Source organism: Myotis nattereri, assembly GCF_964212035.1.
Source record: "Myotis nattereri genome assembly, chromosome: 3".
Classification (NCBI taxonomy): Eukaryota; Metazoa; Chordata; class Mammalia; order Chiroptera; family Vespertilionidae; genus Myotis; species Myotis nattereri.
Genome location: NC_138077.1, coordinates 99,436,859 through 99,451,792, shown reverse-complemented (window position 1 = coordinate 99,451,792; position 14,934 = coordinate 99,436,859). Strand labels below are relative to the sequence as shown.

General features: G+C 42.1%; 1 pseudogene across 1 annotated transcript; it reads left to right on the top strand.

Annotated features, from left to right (window-relative positions):
* Window positions 1-10,992: 10,992 nt before the first annotated feature.
* LOC308516457 (jun dimerization protein 2-like) lies at window positions 10,993-11,477 on the top strand (annotated as a pseudogene). Its single transcript has one exon. The product of its transcript is annotated as a jun dimerization protein 2-like (transcript).
* Window positions 11,478-14,934: the final 3,457 nt, after the last annotated feature.

Sequence of the window (14,934 nt, the reverse complement as noted above, 5' to 3'; positions counted from 1 at the left end):
TATTTTTTATACCATTTTGAAAATCAATTTTTTTTGTAAATTTATTATTATTATTTTCTTCTCGTTCTCTTTCCTCTTATCCACCCATTCCATTTCTACTTCCTCTACACTGAACTGAGGTCCTCCCCATATTCATCTAATTCTTAACCTTATTTTCTGTATATAAGCTCAGCCTTTACAAATTCTGCCCCCACCCTCTTTGCTGCGGGTTCGGTGTTTGTATTTTTTTGTTTGTCTGTTTGTTTATCTATTGGTTCAGTGGTGTTTTCCATATATATATGGAAATATATATATATGGAAATATATATATATATATATATATATATATATATATATATACTCTCCCTTTTCTTCCTTTTTCTTTTCTCTCTTATCTTTTTCTCTACCTTCGATATCATTTATGCTCTCTTTTCTCTCCCCTAATTCTCTTTTCTCAGGTGGTCACATATAGTGGGGTTGTTGTTGTGAGTACATTCGTGCTTTGTTCCCTTTGTGTTGTGTCTTGTCGAGGAGAGTTTTATTCTGTCTGGACAGGTGCTAGAGAGCGAGCCTCATAACCAGACACCTAGAGAGGAAACTCCATCCACGAACGGGTCAATAACACCCCAGACCCAATCACTGAGACAGGAAGAAAGCAGCAGTGAGGGAGAGAGTGTGAGTGAGTAAGGGAGCAAAAGATGAGTGTGTGGTCATGTGGGGGGGGTGTGTGTATGTGAGTGAGGCACAGTTAGATCCCACAAGACCTTTGGGGGCAGGCTAACTGGGTTCGCCTAATTAGGCAGCCTGTGATACCATTGTAAACAGTACCAGGAGGCTAGCTCATCCTCAGAGGTCTAGCTAGTCTTTTGAAGGGAAAAGCTGCTGTAACTGGGAGCCCAGCCTCACCTCCAACCAGGGTGCCCTCAGATAACACCTGGGACTCTACAGCCACCCCTGTCAGGGACCTGCTACCTCAGCTATGGTCCCAGAGTCAACAAGCCTCCAGCCACACTGGGCACAGGTTCCTGTGAGTTCTGAAGCGTGCTCCCCTCTGACCAGCCCAATGCTTTAGCCCAGGGCACTGCAACCATGTGAGCAGCAGACACATGAGCAGCCTGCTCCTGTCCAAGGAGCAGCAACCCCGAGGGTAGCTTGCCTCAGGCCTAAGAATGGAAGCATTACGTAGCCTGCCCCTGTCCAAAGAGAAGCAGTTGTGTGAGCAGCCTGCCCCCCATCCAAGGAGCAGCAACTACGTGAGCAGTCCACCCTGTCAAGGAGCAGCAGCTGCATGAGCAGCCTGCCCATAATAGAGGAGCGGCAGCCCAGTGCAGCCCAGCCCTGTCCAAAGAGCAGCAGCTGCATGCTGCATGCAGCCCGCACCCTGTACCTGTCTGAGGAGCAGCAGCTGTGCGAGCAACCTGCCCCCATTTGAGGAGCAGCAGCTGTCTGAGGAGCCCACCCACGTACAAGAAACAGCAGCGCCTCGAACAGCCTGACCCATTTGAGGAGCAGCAGCCACATGAGCAGACTGTCCACGTCTGAGAAGCAGCAGCCCTACGTAATCCGCACTGGTCTGAGGAGCACCAGCCACACACAGCCTGCACCTGTCCAACAAGCAGCAACTGGGTGAACAGCTTGCCCCCGTCTGAGGCACAACAGCCACACATGCAGCTCACTCCTGCCCGAGGAGCAGCAGCTGCACAAGCATCCGACCCCGATCAGAGGAACAGGAGCTGCATGAGCAGCTGCATCCATACGAGGAGGAGTAGCCCTGTAAACAACCTGCCCCTGTTCAAGAAGTGGCAGCCTCACGAGCAGCCCGCCCCATCTGAGGAACAGCAGCAGTGTGTAGCCAGCCCTGATCCAAGGAGCAGCAGCCGTATGAGCAGTCTGGCCCTGTCAAGGAACAGAAGCCAAATGAACACCCCACCCTCGTCCAAGGAGCAGCAGCCGTGCTCAGTCTGCACCCATATGAGGAGCAGCAGCCTCGTTATCAGCCCACCCCTGTCCAAGGAACAGCAGCTGTGCAAGCAGCCTCTCCCACCAGCCAGGGGAGACACCACTGCTGCGAACAGCACCCACCAGAGGAGCTGCTACCAATTGAGGAACAGTCACTTCTGTGACCACCCGAGGAGTTACCACAGCCTGAGGAGCCACGGCCACCCAAGGAGCAGCCCCTGCACAATTCGACATCTAGATCAATTTGTGAGACCAAAAATGGGTAGACAAAGAAACCCCCAAAGGAAAGAAAAGGAGGACTCACCAGAAAAGCAGCTTAGTGAAACAGAGGCATGCAATATGTCAGAAAAAGAATTCAGAATAAGGATCCTAGAGTGCATAAACAGGAAGGAGGAAAATATCAACAACTTAAGCAAGAATCAAGAAGAAATGAACGAAAAAAATCAACAACTTATGTAAGAATCAAGAAGAAATGAAGAGTGATATAGCTGCAATAAAAAACACCATGGAAAGTTTCAAAAGTAGACTAGGAGAAGCGGAGGACCGAATTAGCGAATTAGAAGACAGGGAAGAAAAACACACCCAAAGTGAACTGCAGTTGGAGAAAAAAATTAAAAGACAGGAGGAGAGCCTAAAGGAGCTATGGGAAAACATGAAACGAAGCAACATATGAATAATAGAGGTAACAGAACAACAGGAAGAGGAACAAGGGTTAGAAAACCTATTTGAAGAAATAATATCAGAAAACTTCCCTGGGGTGAGGAAGAAAAAAGTCGCACAAGCACAGAGTCCCAAACAGGATGAACCCAAAAAGACCCACACCAAGACACATCATAATTATGATGGCAAATGTTCAGGTCAAAGAGAGAATCTTAAAGGCTGGCAGAGAGAGACAGAAAGTTACATACAAGGGATCTACCATTAGATTATCCAATGATTTCTCAACAGAAACACATCAGGCCATAAAAGAACGGAAGAATATTTACAAAGTGATGCCAAGCAAGGGACTGAATCCAAGAATACTCTATCCAGCAAGGCTATCATTCAAAATTGAAGGGGAAATAAGAAGCTTCACAGACAAAAAAAAAAAAAAAACTAAGGGAGTATATCACCAGCAAGCCAGCAATATAAAAAAATGCTAAAGGGACCAGTGTAAAGAGAAGAAATAAAAAGCTAAGAAAGAAAACAGGCACAAAAAATAAAAATGGCTACAAAGAAGTATCTTTCAATAATAACTTTAAACATAAATGGACTAAATGCTCCAATAAAAGGACATCAAGTGGCTGAATAGATAAGGAAACATGACCCATATATATGCTCTCTACAAGAGACCTACCTCAGAACAAGGAACCCACATATACTGAAAGTGAAGGGATGGAAAAATATCTTTCAGGCAAATGGAAATGAAAAAAAAAAGGTGGGGTACCAATACTTATATCTGACAAAATAGATCTCAAAGTGAAGGCCATAACAAGAGATAAGGAAGGCCACTTCATAATACTAAAGGGATCGATACAACAAGAGGATATAACCCTGATAAACATATATGCACCCAATGCAGGAGTACTCAAATACATTAAAAAAAAAAAAAAACTCCTGGAAGATAACAAGGGAGAGATTGACAATAATACAATCATAATAGGGGACTTTAATACACCACTGACATCATTGGATAAATCCTCTAGACAAAAAATCAGCAAAGAAACATCAATCCTAAATGACTCACTAGATAAAATGGACTTAATTGACATTTTCAGAACATTTCACCCCAGAGCCATGAAATATACATTCTTCTCAAGTGCACATGATACATTTTCAACAATAGACCACATATTGAGTCACAAGCAAAGTCTCCCCAAATTAAGAAGATTGAAATCATACCAAACATCTACTCAGACCACAATGGCATAATATTAGAAATAAACTACAATAAAAACAATTCAAAAAAAATCAAACATTTGGAAGGTGAAAAAGCATGCTATTAAACAATGATTGGGATACCAAAGAGATCAAAGAAGAAGTTGAAAACATCCTGGAAACTAATGATGATGAAAACACAACAATCTAAAATCTGTGGGACACAATGAAAGCAGTCCTTAGAGGGAAGTTTATAGCTCTACAAGCCTACCTCAAAAAATAAGAAAAAAATGGTAGTAAATCATCTAACTCTACAACTCAAAGAATTAGAAAGAGAGCAACAAGAAAAGCTCACAGTATCCAGAAGGAAGGAAATAATAAAGATCAGAGGAGAAATAAGTGACATAGAGACCAAAAAAAAAAAAAAAATACAGAAGATCAATGAAACCAAGAGCTGGTTCTTTGAAAAGATAAACAAGATTGATGAACCTTTGGCCAGGCTTACCCAGAAGTAAAGACAGAGGACCCAAATAAAGATAATCAGAAATGTAAGAGGCAAAATAACAACAGACCCCACAGAAATACAAAGGGTTGTTAAAAAATACTATGGACAACTCTATTCTAACAAATTAGACAACTTGGAGGAAATGGACATATTCCTAGAAAAATACGACCTTCCAAAACTCAATCAGATGTATTCTAAAAATTTCAATAGGCCAATAACTATGGAAGAAATTGAAGCAGTCATCAAAAAGCTTCCAACAAACAAAAGCCTGGGCCCAGATGGCTTCACAGGGGAGATTTACCAAACATTCAAGGAAGAACTAAAACCTATCCTCCTCAGACTATTTCAAAAACTTCAAGAGGAAGAAACACGTCCAAGCTCATTCTATGAAGCCAGCATCACCCTAATATCAAAACCAGATAAAGACAATACAATTTCTTCACTGATACTGCTCCTAGGGCAATGGAAACTAAAGAGAAAATAAACAAATGGGATTACATAAAAATAAAAAGCTTCTGCATAGCAAAAGAAACCATCAACAAAACAACAAGAAAGCCCACTGCATGGGAAAACATATTTGCAAATTTTATCACCGATAAGATTTTTATCTCCAACATTACAGGGGACTCATACAACTTAACAAGAGGAAGATAAACAACCCAATCAAAAGATGGTCAACGGACCTAAATAGATACTTTTTGAAAGAATATGGAAGAAAGGCCAAAAGAATTATGAAAACATGCTCAAAGTCACTAATCATCTGAGAGATGCAAATCACAATAATGCGGTACCATCTCACACCTATCAGAATGGCTATCATCAACAGATCAACAAAGGACAAGTGGTGGCAAGGATGTGGAGAAAAAGGAACCCTTTTGCACTGTTGGTGGGAATGCAGACTGGTGTAGCCACTGTGGAGAACAGTATGGAGTTTCCTCAAAAAACTAAAAACAGAACTTTCATTTGACCCAGTAATCCCACTTCTAATAATATGTTCCAAAAAACTGGAAACACTAATTAGAAAGGATATATGCACCCCTATGTTCATAGCAGCACAATTCACCACAGCTAAGATTTGGAAACAACCTAAGTGCCCATCAGTAGATGAATGGATTAGAAAACTGTGGTACATCTACACAATGGAATACTATGCTGCATTAAAAACGAAGGAGTTTTTACCATTTGCAACAGCATGAATGGAACTGGAGAGCATTATGCTAAATGAAATAAGCCAGTCAGCGAAAGATAAATATCATATGATCTCACTCATTTATGGAATATAATGAACAACATAAACTGATGAATAGAAACAGATCCAGAGACAGAGAAGCATCAATCAGACTGTCAAACCTCAGAGGGAAGGTAGGGGAAGTTGGGGATAAGGGGGAGAGATCAACCAAAGGATTTATATGCAAGCATATAGGCCTAACCAATGTACACAGACAACAGGGGCATGAGAGCATGAGTTGGGGAGATGGGGGATAATGTGGGAATAAGGACACATATGTAATAATTTAATCAATAAAGAAATTATTAAAAAATAAATATCTGTAAAAAAAAAAAAGTGGGGTCTTAGATGCCATGGCTCTGTGGTTAGCACATCAGCCACACACTGAAGGGTCACAGATTCCATTCCCTGTCAAGGGCACAAACCTGGGTTGCAGGTTTGATCCCCTACCCCAGAGGGTTGTGTGCAGGAGGCAACCAAGCCATGTGTCTCTCTCATCAACGTTTCTTTCTCTCCCTCTCTAAAAGTCAAATATCCTTGGGTGAGGATTAACTAGCAAAAAAGAAAAAATAACAAAAAGAAAACTAGCAGGGTTTTTCCACAGTGAAGTCCTCTGTGGGGCATCGAAACCCAAGTGAAGGAGTTCCCTCAGCTTTTCATATCTCCTCCTTCTCTCCTTTTTTTTTCTTTCTTCCTGAGAGTTTTCCTTCAAAAGTGGAATTGTGGGTGAAATGTTTCCCTTTTGAATATCCTGTATACTAAAGAGGTAATATGCAAATTGACCATCATGCCCTCGCACAAGATGGCCGCCCCCATGTGGTCACAAGATGGCCACCACAATATGGCCAGCAGTGGAGGGCAGTTGGGGGTGACCAGGCCTGCAGTGGATGGCAGTTGGAGGCAATCAGGCCAGCAGGGGAGCAGTTAGACTTTGATCAGGCTGGCAGGGGAGTGGTTAGGGGGTGATCAGGCTGGCAGGCAGAAGCAGTTAGGGGCAATCAGGCAGGCAGGCTGGCGAGCAGTTGGGAGCCAGCAGTCCCGGATTGTGAGAGGGATGTCTGAGATTGGAAAGGGTGCAGACTGGGCTGAGGGACAACCCCTCTGCCCCCATCAGTACATGAATTTCATGCACCAGGCCTCTAGTGAACATATTAAAGAATAAATATTAGTTTCTTCACTGTAGTAAATTAAATACTCTAGACCAGCCGTGGGCAAACTACGGCCCCCAGGCCGGATCCGGCCGGTTTGGAATGAATAAAACTAAAAAAAAAAGACCGTACCCTTTTATGTAATGATGTTTACTTTGAATTTATATTAGTTCACACAAACACTCCATCCATGCTTTTGTTCTGGCTCTCCGGTCCAGTTTAAGAACCCATTGTGGCCCTCGAGTCAAAAAGTTTGCCCACCCCTGCTCTAGACTAAGAGCTTTGTCCCAGCATTGCCACCATTGTATACTAAGAGTTTCCAATGAATAAATGAAGGTAACCTGAGGTTTTAAATTACCATCCGATTTCTAAGTATTTACCTCCCAACCCACAGTAAAACAAGGAATCTCTGCTGGGAATATAGTTTATGATTTTTTTCTATCTGCACTTTCTCTGTCAGTTCAAGTGTAGCATCAAATTGAACTGAGTATACACATTAGAAATCACAATTCAGCTCTGCTGTAGCAATTCAGTCTGGAATGCTGTGTTATCAAGCTTCCCACCCCCAGTTTTGTAGATTAACTTTGCTTGTGGAATCTCAACTGTCTCAGAATTTTAAGAAGGGCATATTTTACTACAGATTTCTGAAGTTGCATTTTATCACAGCCCTAACATGGACCCTGGAGCAATTGCCAAACTATAGCTTGTGCATTTAGAATGATTTTTAAAGCTATGTGTTGAATTTAGTGCCAGTTTGCATTACAATGAAGTGGTCAGGTTTTATCCATATAATCAGTTGATGCAGCTAAATATAAAGCCAATGCAAGAAGCTAAAACAACATCCATTTTGTGCCTGGTGTATTCACATATGTTTTCTGGAAGTGGTTGTGGGTAAGATGTTTACCTTTTCGCTACCATCTCAATTATTGACATAATTGATATTCTCCTTTTCTTCAATACAATTCCTTCCCCACCTCTTCTAGGTCAGACATACATTATCTCCATAGCAACATTCCCATATAATAGAAAGATACATCTTCTGAATGGCTAGCAATACAACATTAACTGTTAAAACGTAACATTTTTCATGTTGGAAACATCTGGAATTCACAACCAACCAAAATGTATAAAAATGTCTGTAGCTCTTTAACGGTCTCCCAAGGCTGAGTTTTCTTGCTTTATTAGAATTCATTTACAAACAACTCTTATTAACCAGCTATGTGGCATAATAAAACTAGGCTTTATTTCAACATCAAAAAAAAAGTTTAATTTACAAGTAAAGTTGCTTATAAAGACTCAAATTGCCCTTTGCGGAAAAGAGTTTACGATAGATTTGGGCTGTATTACCAACCTATTACTAGTGCACTAATACCTCTATTTACTGGCTGATTATGTCCTCTGGCAAAATTCGGAACTGTCTACTACTCTGGTGCAAACTAATCAGTTTTCAAAATTAGTTATTGATTTCAGACCCATTGTGGAGGACCAATTTACTGGCTGGTTCATTGAGTAGTGAAGTGACACTGTTTGTCTGAGTAAGAGAAAAGTCAGAGCACATACAGTGTTCAAAGACAGTGCTCAAAGGTGGTTTTCTATAGCAGAGAATTGACAAATACTTCAAGGATGTTAAATGTCTTTCATTAGAGATTAATGGTGCAGGTGCCTCCTTGCCAGTGAATGTATGTTTCTCATATGTACGTTTCTTAGTCACATCCGGAACTTAAGTAAGTAATTGGTGGTAAGTCATTTAAAAAATTCCTAAGGAAAATATTTCCTTCTGTTACTTCAAACTTAATTTTTTAATTTTAATTTATGTGAAAGTGACTAAAAGTAATGATTACTTTATAAGTGATTCTTTGCTGATAGCTTATGAAGGAAAATGCTAGAAAAAGAAAGCCAGAAACAATGAGTTTAAAATACATCAATGCATACATTCCACTTCATAATGTATATTCTTTTTGTTTTTCTGACTATTTTTCATATTTCTTTTAGAAATAATATCTTAATGATTTGCTTTCTATACTTTGTTTCAAGAAATATTGCAGAAACTTGAGATTCTACATAGTTTTCTGCCTATCTCAGAAAAACAAAATTATGAATTATATCACATGGCTGGTTACATAGATTAAATTACATATAAACTTGTTCTTGAGTGTTCTTATGAATTTGATGTTCCTGAAGATAGGTTAATCTTAGCAGTTAAGATGCAAAATTTACACACAAAACCTCAAATAAGAATGGCTTAGTTTTAGCTATAGTTATTTTCTTAAAATACGTTCCATGAGGGCATTATAAGAATGGACACCAACACAGTAACATAGATCAAATTGAGAAGTAACTTAGACATGGTTACAGCAGAAATATATTTTTATTTTTTATTAGTGTGGGTTGTTAATCATTTTCTAATTACTTAGACTTCCAGCAATACACAGAGAAATTAAATTAATCCCTTACTAGATGGCAAATATGTTCTCCCATTCAGTGTGTTCCCTTTTCATTTTGTTGATTTTTTTTTTTCCTGCAGAAGCTCTTTAGTTAGACATCTGGTATTGTGATTCTTTCCAATTTTGTTCTTCTTTCTTAAGATTGCTGAGGCTATGTGAGGTCTTTTTCATTCCAAATAATTTTTTGGAATATTTGTTCTAGTTTGCAAAATATGTCTTTGTTATTTTAATAGGAATTTCATTGAACCTATAGCCTGCTTTTGGTAATATGGACATTTTAATGTTAATTCTTCCAATCCGTGAACATGGCATATGCTTCCACTTACTAGTATCTTCCTCAATTTCTTTCTTCAGTATCCTATAATTTTCCAAGTACAGGTCGTTTACCTCCTTGGTAAAATTTATTCCTAGGTACTTGATTTGTTTTTGTTTTGCTACAATAGTAAATGGAATTATTTTCTTAATTTAATTTCTCTTTCTGATAGTTCATTGTTGGTGTATAAGAATGCAGCCAATGTCTGAATATTAATTTTGTATCCTTCTACTTTGCTGAATTCATTTATTAGACTTAGTAGATTTTTAGTGGAGTCTTTAGGGATTTCTACATACAATATCATACTATCTGTGAATGACAGTTTTACTTTCTCTTTTCCAGTTTGCATGCCTTTTATGTTTTCTTCTTTTCTAATTGCTATGACTAGGACTTCCAGTACTATGTTGAATAATAGTAGTGAAAGCAGACATCCTATCTTGTTCCTGATTTTAGGAGAAACACTTTTAGATTTTGCCCATTGAGTATGATGTTGGCTGTGGGTGTGTCAGATATGGCCTTTATTATGTTGAGGTATGATCCCTCTAGTCTCACTTTGCTGAGAGTTTTTTTATCATAAATGGGTGCTGAATTTTATCAAATATTTTTCTGCATCTATTGATATGATCCCTTGATTTTTACCCTTCATTGTGTTTATGTGATAGCCAAGCTTTGGAAACAGCCCGAGTGCCCATCAGTAGATAAGTGATAAAACAAATGAACAAGCAAACAAACAAAAACTGTGGTCCATTTACACAATGGAATACAGAATACTACTCTGCCATAAAAAAGGAAATAGTAACTATTGGAACAGTATGAATGGATCTGGAGATTATTATGCCAAGTGAAATAAGGCAGTTATAGAAAAACAAATAACACATGTTCTCACTTATATGTAGAATCTAACGAACAAAATAAACTGATGAACAAAATAGAAACAAAGGGGCATAGATACATGGAATAGACTGATAGCTGTCAGAGGGGAAGGCAGTTGAAGGACTGGATGAAAGTAGGTGAAGGGATTAAGCAATAAAGCATATATATATTCTATATAATAAAAGCCCAGAGGCATAAGACCAGAACAACCAGAGACTAGAACCACCATGCTGGCCCTGCCCCCACAGCAAGCAGGTAGGGGTGATCAGGCAGGCAGGCAGAGTGGTTAGGGGTGATCAGGTAGTCAGGTGAGTTGTTAGGGGCAATCAGGTAGGCAGGAGAATGGTTAGGGGCAATCAGGTAGGCAGATGACCCCTCACAGGGCTGGCCCTTCCCTCCAGCAAGTGGTTAGGTGCCATCAGGCAGGCAGACAAATGGTTAGGGGTGATGAGGCAGGCAGGCAGAGCCCCGCTATCAATTGCCTCAAAGAGGGAGACCCAGGCCACAGCCTGTGAGAGGAACACTCGGAGGCTGCCACGGGAGGCGCTGGCAGGAGTGGATGCTGCAGGGCGGGCTGGCGCTACTGCGGCTCCTGAGCGGGCATGGCGCCTGCAGCCTGGCCCAGGCCCCAGGGTCACAGCCTCCCCCTGTGGCTTCTGCAGGGCTGGACTGCCACTCCTCCTGCTATGATGCCTGGGCAGATCTCGGACCCTTCAGTGACTGCAGGCTCTCTGCCAGGGCTCAGTCCCCTGACCGGATTCCCCAGTTAGGCCCTGACTGCAGAGAAGCTGAAATATGCTGACATCTGCCACATTGGGGCCATGATCGCCCCTTTGCACTTCTTGGAGGTGAAACTTGGCAAGAGGCCTCAACCTGTGAAAAGTGAGCTAGATGAGAAAGAGGAGCAGAGGAAAAGGCACCTGGAACAGAACAAAGTGGTGGCTGTCCGATGCCGGAACAAGAAGGAGCGGACGGAGTTTCCGCAGCGAGAATCCGAGTGGCTGGAGCTCATGAATGCGGAGCCGAACACCCAGATGGAGGAGCTGAAGCAGGAGCGGCAGCAGCTCATCCTGATGCTCAGCCGGCATCGCCCCACCTGCATCGTCAGGAACGACAGCGTTAAGACCCCGACTCAGAAGGCAGCCCACTGCTGGAGCAGCTGGAGAAGTGATCATGGGCTGGGAGGAGGGAGAGGCGGAGGGGATGCAGAGAAGGTGGAGGAGGAGGGTCCCAGAGGGCTCTTCCTTGCTGCATGAAAAACTCTTCAATGAGGCTCAGCACAGCCAGCATCGGCCAGGCTTTTTTGTGAAACTCAGATTAGCCACACCAGGGGAAGAAACCCAGGCTGATGAAACCCAGGACCAAGCGCTGAGACCACAGTAGTCCTGAGGGAGGCCTGTTCTGCCTGGGGCCAGGCTTGCAGGAGGCAGGACAGAGTTCTGGGCCAGAGAGACGCCCAACCAAGCAGCTGTGGGCACTTCTCCGGCCTCTCCGCCAGGGCACCAACCGAAAGGACCTCCCAAAGGAGCAGCCGCCAGGAAAAGCCATGAGTTGCAACCAGAATTAGACTGAGTATGGAACTCAGAGTAAAACTACAATCTGCCTCTCCCAGCCTTAACCCTGACCCTGATCCTAATGCAAGGCTGGAGAAGGGCACGGTGCCAGGCCCTGATGTACCCACCCACCGTAGGCCAGCTCAGTCCTGCTCGGAGTGGCAGCCGGGTGCACCCTCACTGGCCCTGCTGGAGTTGCTGTGGGCCCGAGGCAGGGGCGCCCTTCCAAAGCACATACTCACTGAATGTTTACAGACTGGATGTCCTGGCAGGGCAGGGCCAGGGTGTGGTGCATTTCCATCCTGGTCAGCCCTTCGTAGTACTCAGTTCTGTATCTCTCAGTAAACATTTCGTACTTTAAAAAAAAAACAAAAAACAGGAGGCTCAGGCCACCAGCTGGCGACACTGTGGTGGGTGTGCAGCTGGCCAGCGATCACCCCACAGAGGGAGGCCCAGGCCAGCCAAGTCATCGCACACCATACCTGCCACCTTCAGAGGGAGGCAACCAGTGGCGGGGGGGGGGGGGGGGGCGGGCAGCGCTGCACAGATGGCAAGCAGTGACAGCAGTGGGGCAGGGCCAGCTGCCTGCAGCTGGGGGAAGGAAAGCCCTGATAGACCCTGATCTCAGGCCAGGCCTAGAGACCCCTACCCGAGGGGTCCAGGATTGTGAGAGGGTGCAGGCAGGCTGATGAACCCCCCTGAGTGCATGAATATATTCATATTCACATAGAGACAAGTGTGGTAATAGACTGAGGGAAAGGGTATAGCGGTTCTCAACCTGTGGGTCGCGACCATTGGAAAACACATATAGCATATCAGATATTTACATTACGATTCATAATAGTAGCAAAATTACAGTTATGAAGTAGCAATGAAAATAATTTTATGGTTGGGAGTCACCACAACATGAAGAACTGTATTAAGTGGTCACGGCATTAGGAAGGTTGAGAACCACTGGGTTAGATGGAGGTGTGCAAAATGAGGGGAGAATGGGGACAGAAAGAGACTTTGCTTGGTGCAGTGGGAGTGCAATGCAGGTATAAATGATGTTTTGTTGAGTTGTAAACTTGAAACCTGTACTCCACTAAGTTTAATCTATATAAATAAAAATGTAAATGTTTGTTCAAAATCTTAAATCTCAGTAAGTTCTTTCTGATTGCTTTGAAATTTTGACACAACATTGCATTCGAATACACATGTGTTTTTATATACCTATATTATATAGATGTCACACCTGTGACAGGTAAAAACATGCTTTTTTTGAAAAACAATGCCATCTGTTGGACATAAAAGCAACACACTCTATACTAAATATTTTACGATTCCATTTCAATGTTTCTGATTACGATCCATTTACAATTTCCAAATTTCCCATTTTACGATTCCATTTCAATGTTTCCGATTGCATTGTTAAATTGAATTTTCATAGATTTCGATTTATTTTCATTTTTATTTAATTATTTCATGTAACATTGCGTTGGAATTGAGCTGTGTCATTTATCATAGCGTTCATGCCATTTCAATTTAAGAGATTGCAATTCCCAATTCGATTGGCATTTGCAATCACCATCAACAAAGCTCAGGGCCAATCTTTAGAATTGTGCGGTTTAGATCTAGACACGGATTCCTTCTCACATGAACAATTATATGTTGCATAATCTAGAGTCGGCAAACCAGACAATCTCTATATCTGCATAGACAATGGAACAACAAAAAATATTGTATACCCACAAGCATTGTGAAATTAAACATATTAGAAAGATGCGCTTTCTCTTTTCTTTCTTTTACATTTAACCAGACTGAGCCATAGCAACGCATGGCCAGGTACAGCTAGTTAAAAATAAATAAGTAAATAATTAATCTATTTATATAAAAACCATGGGTGATGTTAGTCACATACAGACGAACAGCCATGACCGAGTGGAAGGAAGTCAGTCCTACAGGGGTTGTCTTGGCAACGGCTGCACCTTCCCCCAGGCTGTTTCCCCGGAGCTGTTTCCTGTAAGGCAGAGTTTGAGGCAGGAACCCACCCTGGGAGCTTGGAGGCAGATCTTTCTAAAGTGTACCACGCCAGCACGGGTGAACCTGAGTGGGGCGGCTGAAAGGCTTAGAAAAGACAGACAAGAGAATGAAAGCCGGGTCTCGTGGGACACTGCTTCTCTGAGAGACAGCGACCATTCCTGCAGCCATGCCTTTAGTTTATAGCAGATGCTACGAGGCAAAGTAAGGGCGTGACCAAGATGTTTACAAACATTCTCATGGGTTTCAATCCTACTCAACTACATGCACCTGAATTCTATCAAGCCCACATCACTCAGGCATGTGTTTGGACCATAGGTTCAAGCTTACAACTACAACTGTTGGCTATAATTGTGCTGGGAGGGCCCTGCCCTCCAAGCTGGGACTTTCACATGGCAATGAGAGGACTGTGCCCTCTCATCAGTCCAAAGCTTGAACCTGTCCAAAACACTGTAGCGGCTCCCCACAATAAAGTTTTAATTCTGTTTCTTTGTTACTGATGTGGCCCCACCCCATAACAAAGAAACAAAGAAAAATTTCCCCATCGAATTTCTGAATAGTATTACTCCTTCTAGAATGCCATGTCACAAATTAAAATTGAAAGTGGTTTCAATCATCATGCTATTGAGACATCTCAATAGTAAATGGGTTCTTTGTAATGGTACCAGATTTATTGTCAAAACATTATGACCTAACATTATCGAAGCTGAAGTATAAACAGGATCTGCAGAGGGAGAGGCTGTTCTGATTCCAAGAATTAATTTGTCCCCATCTGACACTGGCCTCCCATTTAAATTGATTCGATGACGGTTTTTCGTGATGTCAGCATTTGTGATGACTATTAATAAATCACAAGGACAAACTCTAGACAGAGTAGGCATGTTCCTACCTGAACCTGTTTTTGCACATGGTCAGTTATATGTTGCTTTCTCTCGAGTTTGAAGAGCATGTGATGTTACAGTTAAAGTTCTAAGTACTTCATCACAAGAGAAATTAGTCAAGCACTCTGAAAGTGTTTTCACTCTTAATGTGGTGTACAGGGAGATATTAGAATAA